The sequence below is a fragment of the Manduca sexta genome, chromosome 21 (genome assembly GCF_014839805.1).
Source record: "Manduca sexta isolate Smith_Timp_Sample1 chromosome 21, JHU_Msex_v1.0, whole genome shotgun sequence".
Classification (NCBI taxonomy): domain Eukaryota; kingdom Metazoa; phylum Arthropoda; class Insecta; order Lepidoptera; family Sphingidae; genus Manduca; species Manduca sexta.
Window position 1 is genome coordinate 13509982 of NC_051135.1, and position 16701 is coordinate 13526682.

The following is a 16701-nucleotide window of genomic DNA, read 5'->3' on the forward strand; positions in this document are numbered from 1 at the left end:
ATAATTATACTAAATAATAATAAATATATAGCCCATTTATGAGTCACTCAAAATTTTACAAATATTAATAAATTATAGTTAATCCGAAGCGGCGATAGCCTAGTTGGGTGTGGAACAAACTGCCAAGACGAATGTCCGCAGGTTCAAATCCCAAGGGCAAACACCTCTGACTTTTCTAAAATCATGTGTGTATTCTTTGTGAATTTATCGTTCGCTTTAACGGTGAAGGAAAACATCGTGAGGAAACCTGCACATCTGAGAAGTTCTCTATAGGAATTTCGAAGGTGTGTGAATTCTACCAATCCGCACTAGGCCAGCGTGGTGGACTAAGGCCTAATCCCTCTCAGTAGTAGAGGAGGCCCGTGCTCAGCAGTGGGCAAGTATATAATACAGGGCTGATATTATTATTATTATAAAGTTAACCAACCTTTTTAATAGCTGTAACCAGTGACGATGACTGACCGAATTTCAAAGTGATAATGTGGGCACAAATACGCCTAAAATTTATTACGATCACGTAATAATATGGAATATCCTTATGATATTTTAAGTTAGCCTATTTGTTTAATATTGATAATAATAAATGTTTTATGATTATAATCCCAGCCTTATGTGTGAAGATTCGTACTTTGACTAAGAACCAGCGGGGATATGACGAAGCGCAACGCAAAGAATTTTATACTGTTAAAGTATTATCGACATTGTCTTCATTGAAATAATGTTCAAAATCAATTTACACAACAATAAATTGCATTACATTGTTGTGTTTATTGATTTTGAATACTATTTAAATGACGAAAATGTCGATAATGGTTTATCAGTAAAAAATTCTCTACACGGCGCCCCGCTATATACGAGTATTCGCCGGCTCTAAGATTATCGCTAGATAATTCAATGATGTCAAAGGATATTTGTACTTGATATAGATCATAAAATCCGTAAGCGGATTACGAAAGTTATGAGACAAGAGGCCGTGAGGTCGATTGCACATTGAAATTTTGGTCTCCATAAGTTTTGTTATTTATTTATTTTTGGTGGTGAACATAAGTAACGCGCAACCATCCCTCATTTGATAAAAGACATATTGTTATAAATTATATTGTATATTTAAGAAACATTTAGCTGACTCCTACTTTCTTACTATATTCCTTATATTTTATCTTATCTTATTAATATAATAAATGAGACCATAATTTATTTTTGTTTCGTTAAGAATGTGTATCAACGCTATCGCTCAGCCTTCGTTGGGGGCGACTGAGCGGGTATGTTGGAGTCACCGTGCTTTACAACCCGGCGTTGACCTGCACGGATTTGATCGTGATCTTCAAGTGGGCCGACCCAGCTCTTAACTTTAACTTCTTTAGCCGTCACCCTTTACAGCTGACACCTCTACCTGACATTATTTGATTTGCTTAAGGGTGTAGCCTTGTTGAGTCTGTGGTTCATTTGCAGGAACCACAGACTCAACAATGCCGCACCTTTAACCATATAAGTATATAACTTTACGCACGGCATACCAACTAAAATTCCGCGATAGCTCTCTGCGGCGCAATAGGGACGAGTGTGAGCTTCCTCTGACGGGAGAGTCTAAGTCATAGTCCGCAGCCGTCCCTGCGCGGTCCCGCCTAGTGCGACCCGTCTCACGTAGACCATATCTTGTATGAACACATAGGGTACTTTTAACCCGACTACTTGGAATGCTCAGTGGAATATTTTTTGTCTAATTCTTAAATAGCTCTGGTGTCCTATAAATGGCGACATGTGATATATCGGAACACTGATTTTAGGAATTTTGTAGCCGAAAAGGTTTTCAATGTGGGCGAAGTCGTGAGCATCGCCTAGCATACTACATATACTTAAGGCATGTGTTTAAATAAAGTGGATTTTTTGTAAGTACTTACCTTCTATTAAACTGGTGTTGTAAAAACCCGAGAGTCTTCCTGCCTGAACGCATATTGGTGTCTGAATGTATAACGACAAATAAATTAGTTATTATTAAAACTGTGGTTGGTTGGTTCTTGCATTAGAACTTCACTTCACTGGCAGTTCGTCATAACCAAGATAATGATTCTTCGATATTAGACGGAGGTCGCCCCGATGAGTTTTTGCAGCGATGTATTCTCTTAACAGCCGCGAGGGAATCACGCTTTTGCTGGCAGTCTACTTGAAAACTTTATTTATTTGTTAACAAATAATATATTCAAATACAACATGCGCCTGTCATAAAACTGCTGCAATGTTTTAAGTACGAAAAAAATATTTACAATTTTATCAGGAGTTATAATAAAATACCGATGACCGCGCCTTCTCAACTCATTAGTGAACTTTTTATTGACCCCAGTTTATTCTGACTATGCATCTTGCTCTAATAATTATTTTTCGTTACGACTCAAAATTATTTAGGCAATAGATACAGAGGGTCTACTTCGATAACGAAATCCGTAGTTTCGGATGACGGATCGCACGTTTTGTACTACGAAGTGTTATGGATCCGACGACGGATTCGACGACGGATCCGATCCGTTCATCGCAATATTTCAGACATGGAATTTGTAAGAACTTATAGGGTTTCGCCATCTCTTTTTAAAACCATCTGCGAGGATAAAGTTCCACTGTTATCTCCAAAAAAAAAATACGGACTATAATCCTACCACTAAGGTAAGCTACAGAACGGTGACGGATCCAAAGTAATTTGGTAGTAGAGCTAAATCCAAAGTTCGTCATTTCTTCATTTCGGACCGAAGTTTCGACGTTCGTTTTTCCAAGTCAGGTAAAGTGCATTCAACAAAGTTCGGATAAGGGGTAAGATCATATAATGCAAAAATACCATGACAGTACCTATGGTTATTTTTCAATTTTATACGGCCTATACATCGCATCTGATGATATGACTAAGAACATGAGTGCTATGAGCAGTGAGACTAAGTATCCTAATTCATATCATTGTTTCGCTTATTTAACCCCTTTAAATGAATATAACCTTGAAAAATAATTAAATATATAATGTCACTTACAGTCAACATTTATATAGTTTTCACTCAAATTAATATAAAAGATATATTTTAAAAAGAAATATAAACCACGATACTCAATGACTACACTTTACGAGCACATTAATGTACTGATATATCTTCTTTTTCATTATGCGTTTATTCAACTTGATTATAACTCATCTAATACTTATTAATTAGGTTCATGCGGCAATCATCATTTACTTACTTAATATTTTTCTTTTCAATCTTTATAACGGGTTAATCAAATATCTACTTACTCTGTATAGTTTAATGCCTAATAAGGTAGGTACTTATAAAGTGTCATAGCCTTTTTAGTTAAATGGTATGTTAGTCGTTCTGCATGTATAGGACCCCACACTGGACTGATAACATACGTGTTAGCAAATATTATTTGAAATAAAGGAGAAAGAAATTTATTTTACTGCTAACAAAAGGTATATACTTACATATAAAACAGACAAAAAGCACTTAAAACTATGTTTGTTGCAAAAAAGGCTCTAACTCGCAATATGTTGGCAGCGAAGAAGGCGCTGGTCTTCCGTTGGGCCGTTTGTTTGTTGATGTCTCGGAGGACAAAAAAAATTAAGCAAAATATAAATAAAATATTTACGACGTTAGTAGGGGCTTAGAAAACAAGTACGTAATAATGAAAATACTTACTCCGAAAAAATATTGATTTCATAACATAATATGTCTATTAGATACTATAGTTACTGGACCTCTGAGTAATTTGCACTTATTTTTACACCAACACTAATCATAACCTTTAAATAGGACGTTCCAAACCGAATTGGTCACTCAATTACTAAAATATAAGTCGTGAGAAACGCAAATAAATCATTTGCTATCATTTCTAAACAAACGTAAACTCATTTCCGATATTAAATAATAATAAACTTTCTGAAATTTTACTCACGATTTAATTACAGATAAGACGAAAAAAAAGGTCCACATTCGACTTGACATTGTATTCGGCTATCCTAGATATTCTTATAAATATTGAATCATCAATTCGTACCTTTACCTGCTATAGAGTATTTTCCCGGAATAATATGTATTTAATTAAAACATATTACTTATCTTTCAAATTAACAATCGGTTTGAGTCTTATTTTGTTATAAACGGCGATAGCCTAGTTGGGTGTAGAACGGAGTGCCGAGACAAATATGCGCAGGTTGAAAAGGCACTCTACTCTGAATTTTCTAATATAATATGTGTGTATTCTTTGTGAATTACTGCTTGCTTTAACGCTCAAGTTGAGGAGAAGAGTTTGAGGGCGTGTGAAGTCTACCAATCCGCATTAGGCCAGCGTGGTGAACTAAGGCCTAATCCCTTTCAATAGTAGAGGAGGCCCGTGCCCAGCAGTGGGACAGTATATAATACAGGGCTGATATTACTATTATTAGAGTTTTGATTATTGCAATGGGTTTGAAATCTTTTTAAATATCTCAAGCTAAAGTTTTATTTTGTAAGAAAAACTACTTGTTGCACTCACTGATTGTCACACATTCACTTTTATACACTCGTCACCAAATGAATAAAAACACCACACTTTCACTTGTTAAATAGTCACAATTTATTTAGAAAACTCAGACCAGCATAATCACCTTACAAGCGACCAACAAAAACTGCCCCTTTGGCAGACGAACATTCATTTAAATACAATATTCCCTCTCCAACAAGTAGTGCTGTCAAACAATAACTTGTTATTTTTGTGAAAATACCTTACTTTTATTTAAATATTTCTAAAACCCTACACTCGACCGTCCTGACAATGTGTATGTCCCCATACACGTATACTTTAGTATGAATACCCTACACTAGGCCTAATGAGACAAAAACACCCTAATTACATTCATCTGATCTTACTATTCATGATTTTGGCAAACTAATCAATTGTCACCCCCAAAAAAAAAAAAATAACTTCAGCACATTTCATAAACCATGATCCTTCGAATAATTAATTATTTACTATCACCTACTCTATCAGACCATGAACCAATCACTTCTCATGTTTGATTAGAGCGCTACTTTAGGCGAACCAATCAATTCTCGCCAGACTTTTGCTCTATCAGGTCTTGAACCAATCAATTCTCAAGCCTGATCAGAGCCAACATAATTTCAAGCGAACCAATCAATTCTCGCTTGGAACTCCTTGTTATTCCATCAGGTCATGAACCAATCACTTCTCATGCCTGATCGGAGTGACAATACCTCAAGGCACCAATGTTACTCTCCAACCATCGATCAACTTCATCAGTAACATCAGTTCATCTGTAACAATCAATCGTTCTGTAGTATAACTATACATTGAAATTTATTCTATTCTACATCATTTGATTCGTCAATATCAGAATTTTCACTGGAATCTTATTTATCATGTAATTGTAACGCGGCTACATGCACCCAAGGCAGCATTCGCTCTGCTGCGACAGTAGTTGTTCTTTTGATTGTATTACCACTAAAACCAGGAATAGGTGCTACTTTATATCTGTCCTGACCTAGAGCTTTGATCACACGGAAAGGTCCTATATATGCTGGAAGAAGTTTTTTACTTTTTCCGTCGTTATTATATGTTATTTTTGTAATTTTAACCAAGTCTCCTTCATTGTATACCTTAGCCGGGCGTTTATTGCGGTCGTAACGTTCTTTCTGTTTCACTTGTTCCTTATCTATATTTTGTTTAACCTGATTATGAATTGTGTCAACATCTATATCCTCTCGTAACTCCTCTAAAATCTCATTTAGCCCAGCGTGAATTTCACCATTCATAAATGTACCGAACATGACTTCAACCGGCTTCCTGCCGATAGTCTTCTGAACAGTATTATTAAGTCCCCATTGTATTTTCCCTACCTGGCTATCCCAATCCCTTTCATCATTATTTAATGTCTGCGCCTTTAACGAATTTAGAATCGTCCTATTGTATCTTTCTACCTGACCGTTCGATTTTGGACTAGAGACTGCATTTAATATGTGTTTCACACCCTTATCGTGACAATACTTTTTAAAAGAGTTGGAAGTAAAGCAACTTCCACGATCACTTATTAAGCGATCAGGTACTCTGAATGTATAAAATATATCGTCTAAAATACGAATCACATTTTGTGCGTTTGTATTTCGAACTGGTTTAATAAAGACAAATTTAGTAAACGCGTCTACGACAACTAAGAGATAAGAATGTCCTCGTTTTGATCTCACGAAAGGACCAAGGTGGTCGATATGCAAGGTATGGAATGGTGATTTCACCTTAGTTATTGGATGTAATAAACCTTCATTATTAGTTGAAGTTTTCTTAGCATACGCACAGTCAAGACAAGCAGTTACATATTTTTTTATGAATCGTGACATTTTCGAAAACCAATAATTTGTTTTTATTCTTTTTAATATTTTTTGTAATCCTAGATGCCCAATATCGTCGTGATTCATCCTACATATTTGCCACCTCGCACCCTTCGGAACTACCCAACGAATATCGTTTTTATCACCATTGATGCACCTATATAACTTATTATTTCGCACAACATAATTATTCTTGATATAGTCAAGCTTTTTCGAATCTAAATCTTTTTCTACAATCTGCTTTATGCGTTCTAATTCAGGGTCACCAAGTTGAAGGGTGTGCAACCAGTCGTCATTACTAATTGACATAACTTGATTATGTTGCCTCATACTATCACTATCAATATTATCGATAACGGGATTGCGTGATAACGCGTCGACATGTGACATTTTACTCCCTGGTCTGTACTCAATCAAACAGTTAAATTCTTGCAAAAGTAACCACCATCGTGCTATCCTGGGTACGAGATCGCGTTTCATGAAAGTAGAGCGGAGAGCGCTACAGTCAGTGACAATTTTGAACTCCTTTCCTAGCAAAAACCCTAAACTTCTCCAATGAACGAATGACAGCCAAAGTCTCTAATTCATATGAATGATAATACTTTTCTTCCGGAGATGTTCGCCGGCTACAATAAGCTACGACTTTAAACGCATCGTCATTTTTCGATCGTTGTAAAAGCATACCACCGGTGCCATCTTTGCTAGCATCGGTATGTAACTCGGTTTCTGCTTCATGATCATAAATAGCCAAAATTGGTCTCTGTATTAGTTTTGATTTTAATATGCTAAATGCATCTTGTTGTTCTGGACCCCACTCCCATTCGACATTTTTCCTTAATAATTTCATTAATGGTGAAGCTATTTGGGCAAAGTTCTTAATAAATTTTCTAAAATAACTAGCCAAACCAAGAAACTGTCTAATCCCATGAACATTTGTTGGACATGGAAAGTTTACCACGGATTCTATTTTATTTGTCCCTGGTCGTAATCCCGACGCACTGATCTCATATCCAAGGTAGTTAATACTATTTTGTAAAAAGTCACACTTCGACAAATTTAGTGTAAGATGTGCTTCTTCTAACAACTTTAAAATATCTTCAAGTCTATCTAAACATTCAGTGGAAGTTCTACCAAAAATTAAAACATCGTCCATGTATGCTGCTGCCTTAGTGAAACGAGCCGACCCCAAAACTTTATTGATCATTCGTTGGAAAATAACTGGCGCATTTGCCAATCCAAATGGCATGCGGTTGAATTCATAAAACCCATCAGGAGTAACAAATGCAGTTAAATGTTTGCACTGTTCTGATATCGGTACCTGATAATAACCGGACGCCAAATCAAGTGTAATAAAATATTCTTGACCAGCCAATCTAGCTATCTCATCTTCAATAATCGGCATCGGATACCTTTCTTTTACTGTAATAGAGTTCAACATCCTATAGTCCACACACATACGATAGTTTCCATCCTTTTTTACTAAAATTATGGGACTTGCATACTCGGATGTGGACTCTCTAATAATACCAGCATCTAACATTTCACCTATCATTGATTGCACTTTGTCACGTTCATGATACGACAACCTGTAAGGTCTATAGACAACGGGACGTTGGTTGTTCAATTCAATAGTCATCTGCGTTACATCAGTGCAACCCAAATCTTTTAAATTAGAGGCAAAACAATGTTTATATTTTTCGAGTATAGCCAATAGCCGTTGTTTATCGGCCTTTGTTACAAAGTTACTCAACTTAACATCCTTTTCGTTAAAGGTTCGTTCTTTTATTTCTAATTCATGTGATTCTGCTAACCCTGGTGGTTGTACCACGATTCTACGAATAAATTCTACCTTTTCCCCTCTGCTAACAACAAAATTATGTTGTATCCTACAAGGAACAATACACGGAAAAAGTACAATGTCTAGTCGGCCATACTGCGCATTATACACTCCTCCTGACACAATGACTTCCCGATTCGGTTCATTTGTCTTAGGATCAATCCATGGGATTTCTGAGTCTAACATACGAAACTGTAAGGTTTCAGAATCTTTATACACAATGATGTGTGGCTGTTCTGTATACGACTGACCTATCAATATAGATTTATCCAATAAGCAGTCCATGACTACCCTACAAGATACCCACGCGTTAACTCCATCTACCGTTATTTATACTGTCAAACTACCTAAAGACCACACAGATTCGCTACCAAATCCCTTCATAACTGTAGGTAAATGATCATGATTCAATTTTAGACGAGTAATTAATGATTGCTTTATTAATGTTACTTCGCTCCCGAAATCAATAAATCCTTCTACCAGTACGTTGATTTTTCGCTGACGGGTCAAAATTTGGGAGAATATTTTTATGATCAATATTTTTTGGTGAAGCATTTGTAAAGGACCTTAATTCGTAATCATTTTTAAGAGAATGCACCAATTTCATAACGTCTTTTAAAGAAAAAGAAGAATTACATAACCTGTCATTCTCAGGAGTGCGGACTTCACGCCTACGACTATGCTCACGGGAGTCCCGTCTACGTTTTGCTCTCTCTCTTTCATCTTCACGTTCATTCGAGCGGCAACTACGATTGCGGCTGCGGCTATGGTCGTTGGACCGGTTATGACAGCAACTACTTCCAGTATCTCGTTTGCGAGATCTAGAACCTCGGGACATTTTTTTTCTTTCTTGACTAACTCGTGTTCTAGTGCGCGTAACCGCCTCTTTTCTGCTTCCACCAGAATCTCCTTTTTACGAACACTGACTCCCACAGTGTAACACACGACTTCGTGAAGTACTTCGACTGCGAGAGCAGCTGCGACTACTACGCACTCGTTTACGCCGTGACGTACTTTTTTCTCTTGTCCGTAACCGCCGCCTGCTTTCACTGCGATTACCTGAAACTTCTTCTATAGCTTCGATGTCCTTATCCATTCTCCGAGTAATCCCACTTCTGAAGTGTAAGAAAAACTACTTGTTGCACTCACTGATTGTCACACATTCACTTTTATACACTCGTCACCAAATGAATAAAAACACCACACTTTCACTTGTTAAATAGTCACAATTTATTTAGAAAACTCAGACCAGCATAATCACCTTACAAGCGACCAACAAAAACTGCCCCTTTGGCAGACGAACATTCATTTAAATACAATATTCCCTCTCCAACAAGTAGTGCTGTCAAACAATAACTTGTTATTTTTGTGAAAATACCTTACTTTTATTTAAATATTTCTAAAACCCTACAATTTATACAGTAAAATATTTTGTCATCTGTCTGTCGCTGTTAATTTGTTGTTAAGAAACATTATACTACTATAAAACAATTTCTTAGCAGTGGGTAACAAGTTAATAACATTATTGACTAACCGCCATTTTTAATAAACGATCCCAATCGATTCTTTCCATCTATCTCAAAAATGGACCAATCAAAATAATGTATTTTTGACTCGCTTACAAATGAATTATTTTGATTGGTTCATTCTCGGAATTTGAAGCGGCGATAGCCTAGTTGGGTGTGGAACGGACTGCCAAGACGAATGTCCGCAGGTTCAAATCCCATGGGCACACACCTCTGACTTTTCTAAAAATCATGTGTGTATTCTTTGTGAATTTATCGTTCGCTTTAACGGTGAAGGAAAACATCGTGAGGAAACCTGCACATCTGAGAAGTTCTCTATAGGAATTTCGAAGGTGTGTGAAGTCTACCAATACGCACTAGGCCAGCGTGGTGGACTAAGGCCTAATCCCTCTCAGTAGTAGAGGAGGCCCGTGCTCAGCAGTGGGCAAGTATATAATACAGGGCTGATATTATTATTATTATATTCTCGGAATCGGATTAAAGATTGAGATTGGGATCGTTTATCAAAAACAGTTCTTAACAACGAAATAACCTTTATAATTGCTTTGAAAAATTCTGATGAACGACTCATAAAGCCAAATAAAATCTAGGTTATTGAATTTTCATAAAATGGTTAATTACCTCACGGACTAATACGTACTCGAACAACAACATTTTTCTAGGGTTAATATTCTTTTATCACTTTTCTATTGTTACATTTACCTTAAAATATTTACTGTTTCGCAACACATAACGTCAATTGTAAGTACTGCATAAAAATAAAGGCTGGAAATATTTACGGGAGGCGTACAATAGTACACTTCATGTGGCTGATGATGATGATGATGATTATAAAATAATTACACCGTACCTCATAACTTAGGTGCAAAGTTTTTAGGGTTAAAAGCCCGTTTTAACATAATTACACTGTAACTCATATCTCTGGAGTTAATTTTCTTTTATAGCTAGAAACCCTGGGTTGCTGTTGGCATTTTGTTATAAGCAAAGACATTTAACTATATAGTTAGTTATAGACCGGAAATCAGGGCCAAATTTTTGCTCCAAAAGTTATTATCAATTGGCTGTCTTATTTGAAATATCCGTATGACAGGATGTCATAGCGTCCTTAGATATTGAAACAAAAATAATAAATTTACAGAAAATATTCTAATATTCGCATTAAAAATGTGCAAATAATAATGGAAAAAATATGAAGTATTTCAGGTTGATGTTTTGCTATTTTACGGTAGATTGAGTACCATAAACGCAAATTTTTTGTACATCAATCTTCCCAATGTCCACTCTATATAATCTTAGAACTCTTTGGTTATAAGTAAACATTGTTTTTATTATTTCAATCGCCGATAAACATTTTTTAATTGGTCCATAAGGAAGTCAGGTCTAAGTCCATACTGCCAAGTCATAAGTCCACCTTTACACAATGCAAAAAGATTGGTGCATGCAATGCCCGATAGCTGGCCTATGTAATAAACATTTCTAAGCGGCCATTTTAGACTGATCGTGCTGTAAATTGCCCGTTTATCTGTTGCATTTTCTTAATAAGACTACTAAATTTTGTCTGCAGCATCAAACTCAATCAAAAGTCCCAATGTGTATATTTTATTAAGATACTTATTTATTTACACATTTATAAAATCCAATTCAAGTTATATTGGATTGTACTACAACCTTATATCGAAAAAAAACAAAAAACAAACACACATCACGCATTTATCCCCGAAGAGGTATGCAGAGGCGCACCTAGGACAGTCACTTTACGCCAATTGTCTTATTTCGAAGGTATACCAAAATGGTACCTGTCAAATATCATTCATTCAGATGAAATCAATTCATTTAACAATCGTCGAGATATCTTCAGGAACTTTCGCGTTTATTATAATATATTACTATTATTGTATATCAAGTTGATAAAAATAGTGAAAACAAATGAAATTGCTTGGAACTAAATCAACAAACAATATCATTTAACATAGTTTTTTGCGACGGCTCCGCCCGCATTAACAAGTTTTTTCAAGATAAAAGTATCGGTTTATAACTTCCCAGGATATAAAGTAGCCTATAGCACTCAGGACTAATGTAGATTTAATTTTTTTAAAAAATGTCTAAATCGGTTTAGTAGTTTCTGAGATTAGCGAGTTCAAATAAACAAACTCCAGCTTTAGGTATATATTAGTACATTTACGAAATGATGAGTGGCGTCCTTATGGATAGATTTTATTACATTGTCTGTTTTTGCTACTAAGCACAGTGTATAAACATTTAATTGCCGAGTTTTTTATGTTGTAGCCATTGTACTTAACATTATGAATGTTATTCTTTTATGTCTTTGAGCGTCTCCGTGGCGTAGTTGTAATTATACGACTATGAATACTGCGCTTAAGTTCTGGTTTAGAATCCCGGCTCAGGCCAAAATAATTACTCCGTCACAGCTCGGAGGCGGAAAGTTGGCGTTGTGATACCCTATTGCCTCGGAAAGCACGTAAAGCCGTTGGTCCTGCGCCTGATCTCTTTCCGGTTATGTCGAAATGCCGTCTCACAAGACTATGAGAGTGAAGGAACAGAGAGTGCACCTTTGATTGCACCTATAATATCTCCGGCGTACTTGACTGATCTCCGTTAAGATTGGCCACCGAGGCCGAAATTCGATTAGGAACGGATCAATGTCGTAAGGTGTAAAGTGCATCGCAGTACCATGTAGCGATTTTAAATTCAGTTTTGAGCGTTATTACTAGTAATAGAAGCATTGCTGCCTGCCGTCTGGAGATAAACTAATTTTTTTTTCATTAGTACGTAAAATAGATAATTAAGTACCTATTAAAACATTCGATATACAGCCTTACTTATAAACTTGTTTTCGCGTTAAGAGATGGTTAAGAATTGCTTAAATAGGTGTCAAAAAACATCACCGGTTCTTAGTTTAAACATTAAAAGGCAAGATGGCGGATTTTGAGTTACAGCTGATCGAGTAAATTTGTGTTTTAACTAAGCATAGCTTTGCGAAATTTTTATAAGTAAGACTGATAATGTTTGCGCAGATAGTTCATCAGTTTAGCTAGAGAGGAAATTCTCGTCTACATTATTTATATAAAAACATATTTGATAAAATCTAGATGTTTGCGTAGAAAATTCTTTGAAGACCGAGGTGCTCGTAGGAAATCCGCCGTCACACTCTTGGCTTCTAACTCGTCTAAATGCGCGCCAAATTACAAGCCCATTATTATCTCAACTCTTAAAGTCTTATAATTTTCAGTTCGTAAGTTAGTTTTTCGTCTGACACTGTTTGCAAGTTTAATAACATAAGTCCCCCGCGATCTGTAAATCTTTGCGCACAATATTTGCACCGCAAATAATATAATACTGAGCAAACGTAACGCAATCTAGCTCAAACAAATCACCTGCGAGTCCATCACATTCTAGACTAGATTATTATATCTTCAGTATGATTGATTTATAAGTTTACTGAGTTTATCACGCGGCTTGGCATGAATGAACGCATGGGCGCCAGGAAGGGGGTGCGAGGTCCGGTAGAAATCACGATAAAGTATCTCAATGACAAAAGGAACTATGGACCACAGAGGTTTTATTATGGTTGAGCATACAATACAAATACCGGTGCGATTTTCATTTAAAAAAAACAATAATCATTTAATGATGTTATTTAGTACCTACTATAGTTTGTAGATGCAGATGCACCTCCCTAACAATAATCTTGGCGGCGCCCATGTATGAAAGCTCTTTCTCAGAACAAAAGTCCAACCCATCAATAATAACTACTGGACATAATAAGACTTATAATCCTATGTCTTAGGATGGCGAGCGCAGTGGAATACAAACATGACTTTGTAATTTGGGGTGATGGATGGTGTTTTTAACCGACTTCAAAAAAAAGGAGGAGGTTATCAATTCGACGTGAATTTTTTTTTTTTTTTTTTTTTTTTTTTCTATGTTTGTTACCTCAGAACTCGCTCATTTCTGAACCGATTTGGAAAATTATTTTTTTATTCGAAAGAATTTCTCTCCAGATTGGTCCCATAAAATTTTTTCAAGATCGCTTTGGTAGTTTGGTTTTAAAAATTAAAAAAAACTAGAATATTTATGTCGTCCAAGAAAACGAAATCGCGAATTTAGCTTTCCTGTGACGTATTTAGTTATGTTTTTGCATTGAGTTTCGTTGACTGTACTTCTCACATACTTATACATATAGCGTAACATCTTTTCCCCGTGTCAGGGGGTATGAATATGTGTATCTTATGAGCGTTATAGTAGTACTGCGTGCTAAACACATTATTTTTGTTTTTGTTTTGGGTTTAGTGGACTCTACTTCTTACATACATACATACATATAGCATCAAACCTTTTCCCTTTTCAGGGGTAGGCAGAGGTGTTACACCACAGCGAGCTAGTTTTACTGTGAGCCAAATATATCAGTTGTGTTTTTGCGTTAGGTTTCCTCGAGTCTACTTCTTACATAAATATATATAGCATCACACCTTTTCCCCGTGTCAGGGGTAGGCAGAGGCGTATAATTTCATCGCGATAATCGTACTGCGTGCGAAACACATTAGTTGTGTTCTTGCGTTGGGTTTAGTTGACTCCACTTTTTACATACATACATATATGTAGCATCACACCTTTACCCTTTTCAGGGGTAGGCAGAGGTGTTACACCACAGCGCGATAGTTATACTGTGAGCCAAATATATCAGTTGTGTTTTTGCGTTAGGTTTGCTTGAATCTACTTCTTACATACATATATATATATAGCATCACACCTTTTCCCCTTTTCAGGGGTAGGCAAAGGTGTAACATTTCAGCGCGATAGTCGTACTGCGAGCGAAACACATTAGTTGTGTTTTTGCGTTGGGTTTAGTTGACTCTACTTCTTACATACAGACATATATATAGCATCACACCTTTTCCCTTTTTCAGGGGTAGGCAGAAGTGTAACACCACAGCGCAATAGTTGTACTGTGAGCCAAATAATATCAGTTGTGTTTTTGCGTTAGGTTTACTTGAATCTACTTCTTACATACATATATATAGCATCACAACTTTTCCCCTTTTCAGTGGTACTCAGAGGTGTATCTCCTCAGCGCGATACTCGTATCGTGAGCGAAACACAACTATGCCATTGAGACGGTCTATTTTTTACTAACACAAAAAAGCAAAAAATAAAAATAATTTTAACAAAAAATTAAACCGCCTTCAAAACCACTCAAAACCAAAAAATAATTTCACATACAAGTATATATTGGATACTAATTTTGGAGTCGGTGCCTAATTAAAATTGCTAGTTAAGCTAGATAAATACATTAACGAATATACGAAAACAATGTGTTGCCAGCGTACAAAGTCAGCAAGTCAGATCGTCACCGGAGATAAACACATCGCCGCAGCACAGCAAATGGAAGCTATTAAGGAAATATTTAAATTTGTGAACTGTACGCTACCCAAATTCTTCCCCTGTTACATATAGCTGGTCAAATGTGGGTGTATTACACCCCTGCCTCGAAAAAGAGGAAATAAAAGATGAAACACCATACATGTGCTTGGTATTACACCTTTCACTGTGTATGTTGTAGTTCACGCAAACCTACTACTTTTAATTGATTTGAAAGAAATTTAGCTCATAGATGGACTATGCAACAAATATAGCTAACTAGCAATTTTAATTAGGCACCGACTCCAAAATTAGTATCCAATATATACTTGTATGTGAAATTATTTTTTGGTTTTGAGTGGTTTTTGAAGGCGGTTTAATTTTTTGTTAAAATTATTTTTATTACTGTTCACGGTCGTATCGCTTAACATCAGGCGAACGGCGAGCTCGCCTCCTCATTCAAAGCAATTTTTCATCCAAGGAACGGTCTATCGATGTGCCAAATTTCAACTAATTTGGATCAGCAGTTTTATAGTTTTTTTGTGTTTACTTTTAACAACATTTCCTAAAACGTTTAAACTGTATTGTCGTACTAATGTCAATACGAAGATAGAGTTTGGATGCACCACAAGAGTAACATCAATTATACTAGGGCCATATTATTAGTCTATAAACATGATCTATTTTGATAATCTTATAGAAACGAATCTAAGTCGTGCTGTAAACGATGTAATAGGAGAATTTCTTTTCATGAATGGGGTGTATGATTCGTTTTATTATTTACTTTCATTAACCCAAAACGCATTATTAAAATCCTAAGCCTTTCAACATCGAGAGAAAAAGTAAATGTCAAGAAACGAAAACAATGGCACTGTGAACTCTACAATGGTAGAGTCACTCTTGTTCTTATAGGGCGGGATATCTTATACATTCCTTAAGTAATGTAGTACTATACGGGGATTGCTAATTTATTGAATCCAAATTTATTGATTTTTTAACAAATTTCTACAAACTTTGGTTATACCGACTAAAATATTTGAAAAAAATTGCTTGGTAAGACAATATTTATGACAGATTGTGTCGCGATATTCCTGGTGTGTTGAAGTGTGGAGGCGTCAGCAACAATAAGACGTGTGAAACATAAGTAACGACTAAACAAGAGTATTAAATGAAAAACATCCTCCATAACTACTGTGGATACTATGGCAACTGATATGAAAAACAAGTTTATTCCAGAGAAAGCATAACAAAACACGAGTAAAACAATGAACTAAAAACAAAGATACTAAATTACAATGTTCTATTTTTGAATAATCTAGAAACATTGTAAACATTAGGTAACAATGGTGCGCGTGTTTAGAAGAATGAGCCTTATCTTTCATTTATTTGCACTGCTTTTTCTGGGGATTCCGGCGCGTTTTCCTCAGTAAGTCCCACAGGAACTATGTACTTAGAACGTGGTAAAAAAACACGACACGACTCCGTGTTATTTTATTGTGACTGGTTGATAGACTAACACGTGGCTGACGCATGGGTCTCTCGATCAATAGGGGATCGTCCTATGCTTGATTTTGTACATTATTCTATATGTAATGGTTAATAA